Below are 10,375 nucleotides of genomic sequence, written 5' to 3'. Positions count from 1 at the left end.
CTGATTGAAAATTCAACGTAAAATGGATGATTTTGAAAGTATAATGCTTTAATGGGAAATTTTTCAAAGTAAAATGCATAGATGAGAAAAAAAGGTTCGATGTTTCAATAACGTTAAAGAAAGAGAAGTTACAATACAATGCTAAAAATGGGATGATTTTAGAAAATTGAATGTAAAAACGATTATTTTGAAAGTAGAATGCTTGAATTATAAAAAATTTAAAGTCAAATGAATAGATGAGAAAAAGAGAAGTTTGATGTTTTAATGACGTTACAAAAAGAAAAGTTAAATTACAATGCTAAAAATACGATGATTTTTGAAAATTCAACATTAAACGGATGGTTCTTAAAGTAGAATGCTTTAGATAGAAGTTGTTTCAAAGCAAAATACATAGATAAAAAAAATAGTTTAATGTTTTAATTATGTTACAGAAAGAAAAGTTAAAGTACAATGCTAAAAATTTGGATGATTTTTGAAAATTCAATGTAAAATGGATGTTTTTGAAAGTAGGATTCTTTAATTGGATGTTTTTTTCAAAGTAAAACGTATAAATAAAAAACAAAAAAAAGTTTCATGTTTCAATGATTTTATAGATAAAAAATGTTAAAGTACATTGCTAAAAATGGAATGATTTTTAAAAATTCAATGTAAAATGGATGAAGTTGGAGTACAATGCTAAAAATCAGATGATTTTTGAAAATTCAAAGTCCAATGGATGATATGCAAAGTAGAATGCTTTAATTGGAATTTTTTTCAAAGTAAAATGCATAATTGAGAAAAAGAGAAGTTTTATGTTTCAATAATGTTACAGAAAGAAAAGTGAAAGTAGAATGCTATAAATAGGATGATTTTTGAAAATTTCAATGTTAAAGCGATGTTTTTTAAAGTAGGATGCTTTAATTGGAAACTTTTTCAAAGTAAAATGCACGGATGTGAAAAAGAGAAGTTTGATGTTTCAATAATGTTATAGAAAGAAAAGTGAAAGTACAATGCTAAAATATGATGATTTCTGAAAATTTAATGTAAAATGAATATTTTTTAGAGTAGAATGCTTTAATTGGAAGTTTTTTCAAAGTAAAATGCATAGATGAGAAAAAAAGAAATTTTGATGTTTTAATAATGCTATAGAAAGAAAAATAAGAAAATAAAATGCAAAAAATAGGATGATTTTTATAAAATGAATGTAAAATGGAAGTTTTCGTAAATAAAATGCTTTCATTGGAAAAATTTTAAAAGTAAAATACATAGATGAGAAAAGTTACCTCTTATGTTTCAGTGATGTTATAGAAAGAAAAATTAAAGTAGAATGCTGAAAATGGGATGATTTTTGAAAATTCAATGTACAATGGATGTTTTTGAAAGTAGGATTCTTTAACTGGAAGTTTTTTTCAAAGTAAAAAAAATAGTTTGATGTTACTGAAAAAAAAAGTCAAAGTACAATGTAAAATTTAAAAATTCAATTTAAAATTGAGGTTTTTAAAAGTAGAATGCTTCAAAATTAAAATGCATAGATAAGAAAATTGAAATTGAAAAAGAATAAGAGCAGAAGGAGATGACATACTTTGGACTAAATATGAATATAATTGGTAAAAGAAAATAATTTCTCTGTCTTTCCCATAACATGTGATGACAGCTCTTACAAACACATACCATAAAACATAAGTCATACACAACAAAATCCCTAATATAATAAAAAAAACATGTCAAAACCCAATAAAACTGTAATTTAATGAAACATATGAACTTCACGCCTCTAGTAGATGTTAAATTTAAACCAAAAGGATTCAAAAATACCTCAAGATTTCAAGCTACGAGAACAATGATGTAGTATGGATATAGTTCTCATCAGAATTTGGAGGATTCAAAAAAAAGAACTAACTGAATTTGAAACACTCTTCTAGACAATATTTATAGTAGAAACTATATATATATATATATATATATATATATATATATATATATATATATATATATATATATATATATATATATTTGTTTGATACCCTTGACTTATCCATTGCCATTGCAAGCACCCTGCAAAAGTAAAGGATCAATAAGTTTTTTCAGTAAACAATTTTTAATTACTCCAGGTTTATATACCATACTTAAATCCATCAATGAATACCTTGCACTTCTCAAAAGTTTCTCCAACTATTTCCTCCATCAGCTGTTTTCTTGTTTATTTTGCTACTTTTGACTGAATCATTATTCATTCATATACATAAAAGCTTTTGTTCTTTGTGTATGAGGGCAATGATGATCCTCCCTGAGAATTGTGGTTCAGTGTGTGTTCTTCCATGAGTAGTTCCATCACTCAGATGACAGAGAATGGGAAGTTACAATAAGAATTTAGTATCACTCAATTGTATCTTACAATCACAATCAGAAAATTCAAATTGAAAAGGAATAACAGCAACGAAACATACCCAGAACTGAATATAAACAAAAAATTTTATCTGTCTTTCCCATAACATGTGACAGCTCCTACAAACACATACCACGAAACATAAGTCATACATTACCGAGTCCCTGATCTAATAAAAAAACATGTCAAACCCAATAAAACTGTATGTTTAATGGAAGATATGAACTTCACACCTTTGGTTAAGACATTGCCTGCGCAGGAGCTGTGAGAGGCGTCGATTTGGGTAAAAGCAAAGATGTCGAAGAAAAAAGTGGAAAACCACGATGATAATCATTCGTTATTTCTCTGCTTTGCTTCAAGATTCTGGACGCTTGATTAGTTGAGATCAAACCAAAGAATATTTCAAGTCTTCGCTTTAGTGGGAGTGGGGCATATAAGTTGATATTTGGGGTGAGAGGCTTCGGTTTCAAGAAACAGAGGCGGTAGAGGAGAAGTTAAGTGAAGCGTTGGATCAAGAAGGGAAAAAGAAGATGGAAGCAGCAGGCTAGGTGGCGTGAGATGTACAGCGAATGTTTATGTACTATTGATCATCGGATAGAAATTACGAGTATGGGTAATGTGGGTTTATAGAATGGATAACTGAAGAAAAAAAGGAGAGCATGAGAAAAAGAACGGTTGCCCTCCGACATCATCGTCTTCTTCCGCTGTCACCAATTTCTTGAAATCAATTTATTTTATTCTTGGAACAAGGAAAACGATTGGAAAATTGGAAAAGTGGATGCGAAGAGGAAGAAGAAAGAAAGAAGGAAATATGAAAGAGTTCAGGCACGACTGGCACTCACTTTGTAGTCAAACGAACCGTTTGTGCCCCAGCCGCCTGAAGATCATGAAATTAATTAGAATCTTCGCATTAATTAACTGCCTATTACTAACCAGCCAAATTACTGTTTAATTGTTTTTTATTTACAAATAATTATTTATTTTTAATTATATATTTTTATTTTGATGAAACATTATTATTTTGTGATATTATTTTAAATTAATAATTTTCATTAAATAACTATTTTCAGCATGTCATTTTGAGGTGTATCATTAACTAATCAGTACATACAAATATAAATATGTGATTTATAAAAACATAAATATATTAATAGTAATAAACGAACATACCTCGTCATTTAACTAATTAACTGATGGCAAATATTATTGCAACTCTTTTTTTTTTAATTAAAAATATATTTTTCCAAAATATCATATAATGAAAATGAAGTTTATGAGACACCACTTATAGTAAAATGTTAGGTATGAAAATGATTATTACATAAATTATATACAACTTAGAGGACCATAAATAGAAATATAATATTTTTAGGGGTCAAGATCCTGAGACATTCCCAGGATCCTGAATCTTGAAGTATAACCAGGATCCTAAAACATATATAGGGCTAGGATCTCGGAACTACTTTGAGATCCTCAAGTCTAAGGATCCTCAAAGGCTCGGGATTCTCAAATCTCAGGATCCCGAATATACTCCAGGATCCTGACTAATTTTTTTTTTTATAACGGCTATATATTCTTTTGTATTTCTCATATGTGCAGAAATAACTAGTCAGAGTCTCAACAAATAGTCACAACCATGAAAAAGACCCGGAGGACCAAGTCACGCAACGATTATAAGTTGATCTCGGAGGATCCCAGAATTTTTGGAATTGTTGTTATTAACTTTAGACTATATATATATATATATCACCTGTTTATATATATCACCTGTATTCATCACACAACACACGATTTTCTGGCAGTACACTAGCACTTGTACTCGTACTCATTATATTTTCTCTGTAATCATTCATTTCAATCAATAAAATCTTCAAGGCAGGTGATCATTATCACCTCCCAAGGTTTTGTGTCGGAGATCCTAGTAAGAATCAAGGGCTTTCCTTGTAAACCACTTGTGTAATCTTGTTCTAATTTCATGAATCACTTCACTAACAACACCACAACCTCTCATACACTTTGGTTGATTTCCATTTAGTCGATTTTTGACCAAAACAATTTGGTGCCCACCGTGGGGCCGTGGTGTTCAAAATCCCTCAAAAAGTCATGTTTACCTAATCGACTATGTCCTCATCTTTGATGCTTCCCACTTCCTCTAAAAACCTTCCACCACCACCGGTTGGAGCTCCCAAGAAAGTCTCTGAAACACCGAAGAAAAATACCTCTCCAATTACTCTAGGACCTCAGGATCCTACTGTATTGATTTCCAACAACAAGATCTTTGCCATAATAAAGAGACTAGAGCGACAAGTCGCCAAACAACTGGAAGATAACAAGATGATCCTCAAGGAAGTGGAAAGAATGAGGACGGAGATCCACAAGCCTCATGAGGCAGCGCCCTCAGTCTTGCAACCCAAGATCCTGAATTTTGATAAACCAGGATCCTCAATAGTCCGTCGCGAGATAGGATCCTCAGTGTCGACCTTTGTGCCCTCTTGGGGTGCGACTCTGAGAGACTCAGCCTATACAACTCAGGATCCCTGAGGCATGCATGTTCGTCAAGTAATCATTTTTATAAACCTTTGGAGTTCCCTTTAGCTTTTGGAAAAGTTGGAGTGAAAGGCTTAATTGATTGACGACTTAAATCTTAGATTTATGCTTCAGACTGTACTCGCGACGTGACACAAGATGTGTCACGACGTGACCATGAAAGATCATGTGTTTGCTAAGTTTTATGGGACTCGCAACGTGATAGAAGGATGTTCATGTTGTGAGGTCAGCCTAAAGGATTTTCTGTGACTGAGTTGGACGAGTTAGAGCGAGCCGAGTTGGAATCGGGTCGAGTGTACTCTCAATACGTGACTAAGGGTTGGCCACGGCGTGAGGAAAGTTGGTTGAAATTGATGGCTATTGAAATTGACTTTAACCGTTGACTTGTTGACATGGGTTGACATGTTAGTCAAGATTGTTGGATTTAGAAGGTAGACTTGGGGTTTACCTTGTATGGATTGATAGGAGGTGGTTAACACCCATCGTTTAGCAGTGAGAGTTGTCAGTTGTGGTCAATACGACATTGAGCTGAGTTTTAGTCGGCTTTGTGAGCCACGTGATGTGACAACCCAAGTTGTTCCATTACATTTCCCCGTTACCGTTAACGGAATATTCCAGTTTATAAAAGTTCTGTTAATTAGAGGTCGTCAATTTAATAAACATTCCATTTGTTTATGTTTAATATGCCGTTAAGTCATGATGAAAGAGAATAAAAACACACAACACACATTTCCATTTTGTTGGAAAATGTTAAGTTTTATTATTACGACCACTAAATCGGGTGCGACCAAAAGCCCCGTTTAACGGCAATATCGGGTAAAATTCCACTGAGCCCGACTCGGAAACCTATATAAAGGTGAGTGGAGTCCATTGGAGACTTTTTACACACTCTATCTATACTCTCTCTCTAGACCCGTTTTCGCCCCAAATCTGCAACCAAACGCTTCCAAATTGTAAGTCCGCTTACCCTAACTTATTCTAAACATATTGATTCATGTTTATAGGCCAAAATTCGGACTTACAAGCTGTTAGAATGGAGTTTACGGCCTAAGATCCTCCTTAGGCCGTAAACACCCTATTTAAGGCCAAAATGACCCAAACTTGTCCCTAATGGCTTGGAAATAAATAGAGGAATTAGCCTAGGAGTGTTTGCACATTTCAAACAATCATTTTGGGGCATAAAAGAGAGTTTACGGCCCAAGCACTTGCTTAGGCCATAAACATCTCTAATCTATGTCAAAATGCCTCCAAAACACTCCCAAACCACCCTTAGGCTTCACACATAAATTAGGGGCTTATCCTTTTGGGCTTAGATCAATTAAACACAAGAAATGGAAGGATAAAAAGGAGTTTATGGCCCAGACATGTGTCAAGGCCGTAAACTCCCCATAACATGCCCAAATGTTAGTTTTCACCCCCTAAATGGCCTTAGACATTTACCATAAATACTAGGATTGTAACAAAGGCTTAAACTCAAGGATTGGAGGGTGTATGAGAGTTCACATCCAAGCCATGGATCTTACGGCCGTAAACTCTCAAAGGTTGGTCATTTGGACCATAAACTCTAAAGGAGTGCCCTTTTGGAACCCCAAACACCCCCAATACCCTTGAATGATTACTAGAAGTGAGTTAAGGGCTTAAAACTTCATTAAATCCATGATATGAGAGTTTACGGCCGTAAACTCCCTTAGGAGTTGTCCCTAGGCCGTAAACTCCAATATAATGCCCTTAGAAGCCTTAAACCCACTCATGCCTTTTTGGAAAAGTACTTAGAATAATTCCATGAGCAAGTAGAAGCCTTAAAACAACCTAGAACCCATCACCATGATTTTACGGCCGTAAACTCATGGTGAGTAGTCCCTGGGCCATAAACACAATATTAAGGGCTTAATCTTGGAGAGTAAACTCCATTCCTAAGTCACACACACCTTTAGACGCTACCCGGGACACCCAAACACTTATCCAAAGTGTTTTCCGCTCCTTTGAGCGCGTATATTTGTTTAGTTAGTATTAAATATACTAATTGTATGTGAACATATGTTATCATATGTTAAATAGGTCAGTGTGTGTGTTCAAGTCCTTGCGTGACACAGAGCACCCAACCGGCGCCTTCGTCGGACCTACTTACACCAGGTGAGTTCATACCCCTGAATGAACCTTTTAAATGTTTTTACATGTTTTATAGGGGGGGGGGATACAAGTTAAACATACCAGTTAGCATATCAATCACATGTGATTGATAACCCGCATGCACAAGGTTTTACCACACTTTACTCTGTTTTTACGAGTAGGACACTATAATGGTTTTCAATTGTTTCAAAACTCTTACTTATACTGTTTTTATTCAAAATCATTTCAAACTGGTTTATAAAGGTTCCAAGGATTTCTAAAGGTTTTCACACTGATTTTACCAAAGAATACAAAATGTGATTTTCCTAAATATAAAGTTTTTTCCAAGGTTTTCGTCAAAGTTCCCTTTCACAATGTATATTTTTACTTATTAGTTACTACTGCTTTGCTTTCATGTATTTTAAACTCCTACTTGATAACGCTTTCATTTTGCGATACGTTTATACCGGTTATTGTCTCTATTTCACTTATACTTGTAGTCGCTTATACCTGATAGACGCTCTTACTTCACTTATGGTCGTCTCTACTTCGGGATACGCTTATACTTATTCGACACTTCTACTTCACTTGCGACCGCTTCTACTTCACTTGTTCGACACTCCTACTTCACTTGCGAGCGCTCCTACTTCACTTATTAGACACTCCTACTTCACAAGAATCACTTCTACTTGATACACACTCAGTCGTAGTTAGATGTATGTCTATGCTTGTATAGATGCATATAAATAATGATTAAAGGACTTAGGAATGCTTGTCCGCCCTATTTCCTTTTCTTCGTTGAGATGTGGTCTGGTGGGATCGGATGTCCATCCGAAGGTCGTTTGATTCATTACTTATATATTATGTACACAAGCATAGACATACAGGTTTACTTCAGTCAATTCAGTTAAGAGTCTCTACCTCTAGTTCAACACTTACATTAGAAACTCACTAGTTGGAAGTCTCTACCCACTATTTGGGATGCATCTTTAGGACACGGCCTTCTTCGTAGTCTAGTTGGTAACCAGAGTCTCCTGTAGGAAGAGTGGACATTGTGTGTATAGATCTATACGGGATTGACAACCCCGCACCCAGACTGCTAGCTAGAGTCCTGGCCTACCAAGCCAACGGGTGACAAATGTCACATTTTAGACGCTTGTAGGGCGTCTGGTACTCTAGTCAGTATGGTTACGAGTATCCCGGGTTACCTTATAATTCATTGGCTTTAAGGTAACGGTATTTCGCCAGCAATTTACATTGTATGTTGGTAATTCATTTTCAGAGTCACACTGTTTTGACCTTACAAGACGTATCCTTCATTTGATATTGTCTAGGGTCTGTCTCCTCTGTTTTGAACTTACAAGACATATCTCTCATTTCATGTTGTATGGGGTCTGTATCACTGTATTCACAGTATCCACTGTATTCACTGTATTCACTATTTTAAACCTTGCTAGACGTATCTTTCATTTGATATTGTCTGCGGTTTGTATTCACTGTTTTGGACCTTACCAGCTGTACCTTTCATTTGGTACCTTCTGGGGTCTGTGTCTCTATTTGTTAGACTGAACCAGGCGTGTCGTTCGTTCGATACTCTCTTGGAGTTTATGATTCCTTGCCTTAGTCAGCAGTCCTCACTGCTGAGGCATATGTTATTCCCTGATGTCATTTTCTTTCCTCGATAATCAAATTCAGTATTTTGATAATGATAGCAATTTAGGGAAAATAACTTTTTACCACATAACACTGACCAGTCTTGGTAGAAGGCTGCTTTTATTAAAGAAAATATAGGATTTTCTGGAAAGAACTCTAATACACAGTAAACACTTAAACTACTACTTTTATTAAAGTCATTTGAATGAAAACGTCACTAAATGCTTATGAACTCACCAGCATTTGTAAAAATACTGATACTCGCTTTTCAAATAACTTGTATTCTCAGGTTAGCATTAGAAAGGTACATCCCGGAGCTGTTGATGAAGATAGCTTAGTACCGCGCATTATTTATTCTATTACTTGTATTCTTTGATGTATTAATGTAACCATGTAAAACTATTACTATTAATGCAATGTTTTGTTGTACTTTGATTACTATAATGCATGTGTTGTGATACTTGACATGACGTCATCCACCCCAGAACGTTTCCGCCGTTCCGGTTTTGGGGTGTGACAGATTGGTATCAGAGCATTGTTTATGGTGAGCTAAGTATATCAATTCATAAAAGATATACAACCTATAAATAGAAAGGGATAAAACACTCTGACCAAGAATTATACTTTAAAATATAACCATATTTTACCAATGTATAATAACATCCAAAATCTAAGCACTTGAACAAAAGTATCACAAGAAGAACAAGAATAAAAGTCTTCGGATGTTGAGCACTACAGTCAAACCTGGGCAGTTATGTAATCGTAAGCTGGGATAAATGTAACCTGATCAACTACATTTATCCGAGATGCGATGAACGTGTGCTTGGGAGTGATAGTGGTGTACAACAGGTCTGAAACTTACCAACTAGGATTGCTAGAGCTAAACATAAAGTTAAAATACTATAGGAGTATTTTAGAACGCTAAAAGATTCACACTAATCCCAGAATCATAATCCAAAGATAAGAATCAAACAAGAATTAAAATACCATAGGGGTATTTTAGAATCCATAAACAACCTTGTGTGAATAACTAAAAAAAAAGATCCTTATTGATATACCTACAACTATAGAGGGTGTACTCCCAAGGTTATATATAATAAGGATCCCATAGGCTAAGAATATGTGGTTTCGCTCTACTTCCTTTTCCTTGTTTGGATGTGGATCCCAAGTAGTATCACATATTCGAAGGCCTATCGGATCTAAGTTATATATGATTTGTATACCCTGTGTAATCGTAGCAGGACTCGATATGGATCATACAGTGAAATGTTAATAATCTCTTAGGATTCTTTAGACATTTCCATTCTCGCACGAACCCTGTAGACAACCCTATCCACTTCAGTGCTCGGCAGATGAGCTAATACAGACCCAGAGAAGGTTCATTGGGAAGATTTCCTGTTCGGAAATAAATGAACTGGGTCGAGACTATTGAATTCACCAGGTGCCTATATTCTTTTAGGGACATCGGTGAGAGATTCGCCTAAACTTCGGAGATTCCCAGTCATCCATCATGAAGTGGTGACACCCAGAGTTGGAATCAGAAGGAAGGCGGAGTAGAAATTCAATATGTCTTCACCAGAAAAGAACCCTAGGTAACTACCCGAAGGAAACCAACGCCGATTCCAGTCAAAGATACGAGGCAGACCGAGGGAGCCAGTACATGGAACCCGGGAATTGTCTTCCCCTCGTGTTCGTCACACT

At 35.2% G+C, this 10,375-nt stretch overlaps 1 long non-coding RNA gene across 1 annotated transcript; it reads right to left on the bottom strand.

Moving 5' to 3' along the window:
• Positions 1-1,929: 1,929 nt before the first annotated feature.
• LOC145099928 (uncharacterized) lies at positions 1,930-3,199 on the bottom strand. The gene is made up of 3 exons (XR_013704699.1): positions 2,599-3,199; positions 2,126-2,484; positions 1,930-2,034 (listed from the first exon to the last, which is right to left on the bottom strand). It is a non-coding gene; the product is annotated as an uncharacterized LOC145099928 (long non-coding RNA).
• Between the last annotated feature and the right edge of the window lie 7,176 nt (positions 3,200-10,375).

The sequence above is a fragment of the Lactuca serriola genome, chromosome 4 (genome assembly GCF_051521515.1).
Source record: "Lactuca serriola cultivar US96UC23 chromosome 4, Lser_US96UC23_V15, whole genome shotgun sequence".
NCBI classification, from domain to species: Eukaryota; Viridiplantae; Streptophyta; class Magnoliopsida; order Asterales; family Asteraceae; genus Lactuca; species Lactuca serriola.
The sequence above is the reverse complement of the archived record's forward strand: the minus strand, read 5'-3'. Positions and strand labels throughout refer to the sequence as shown.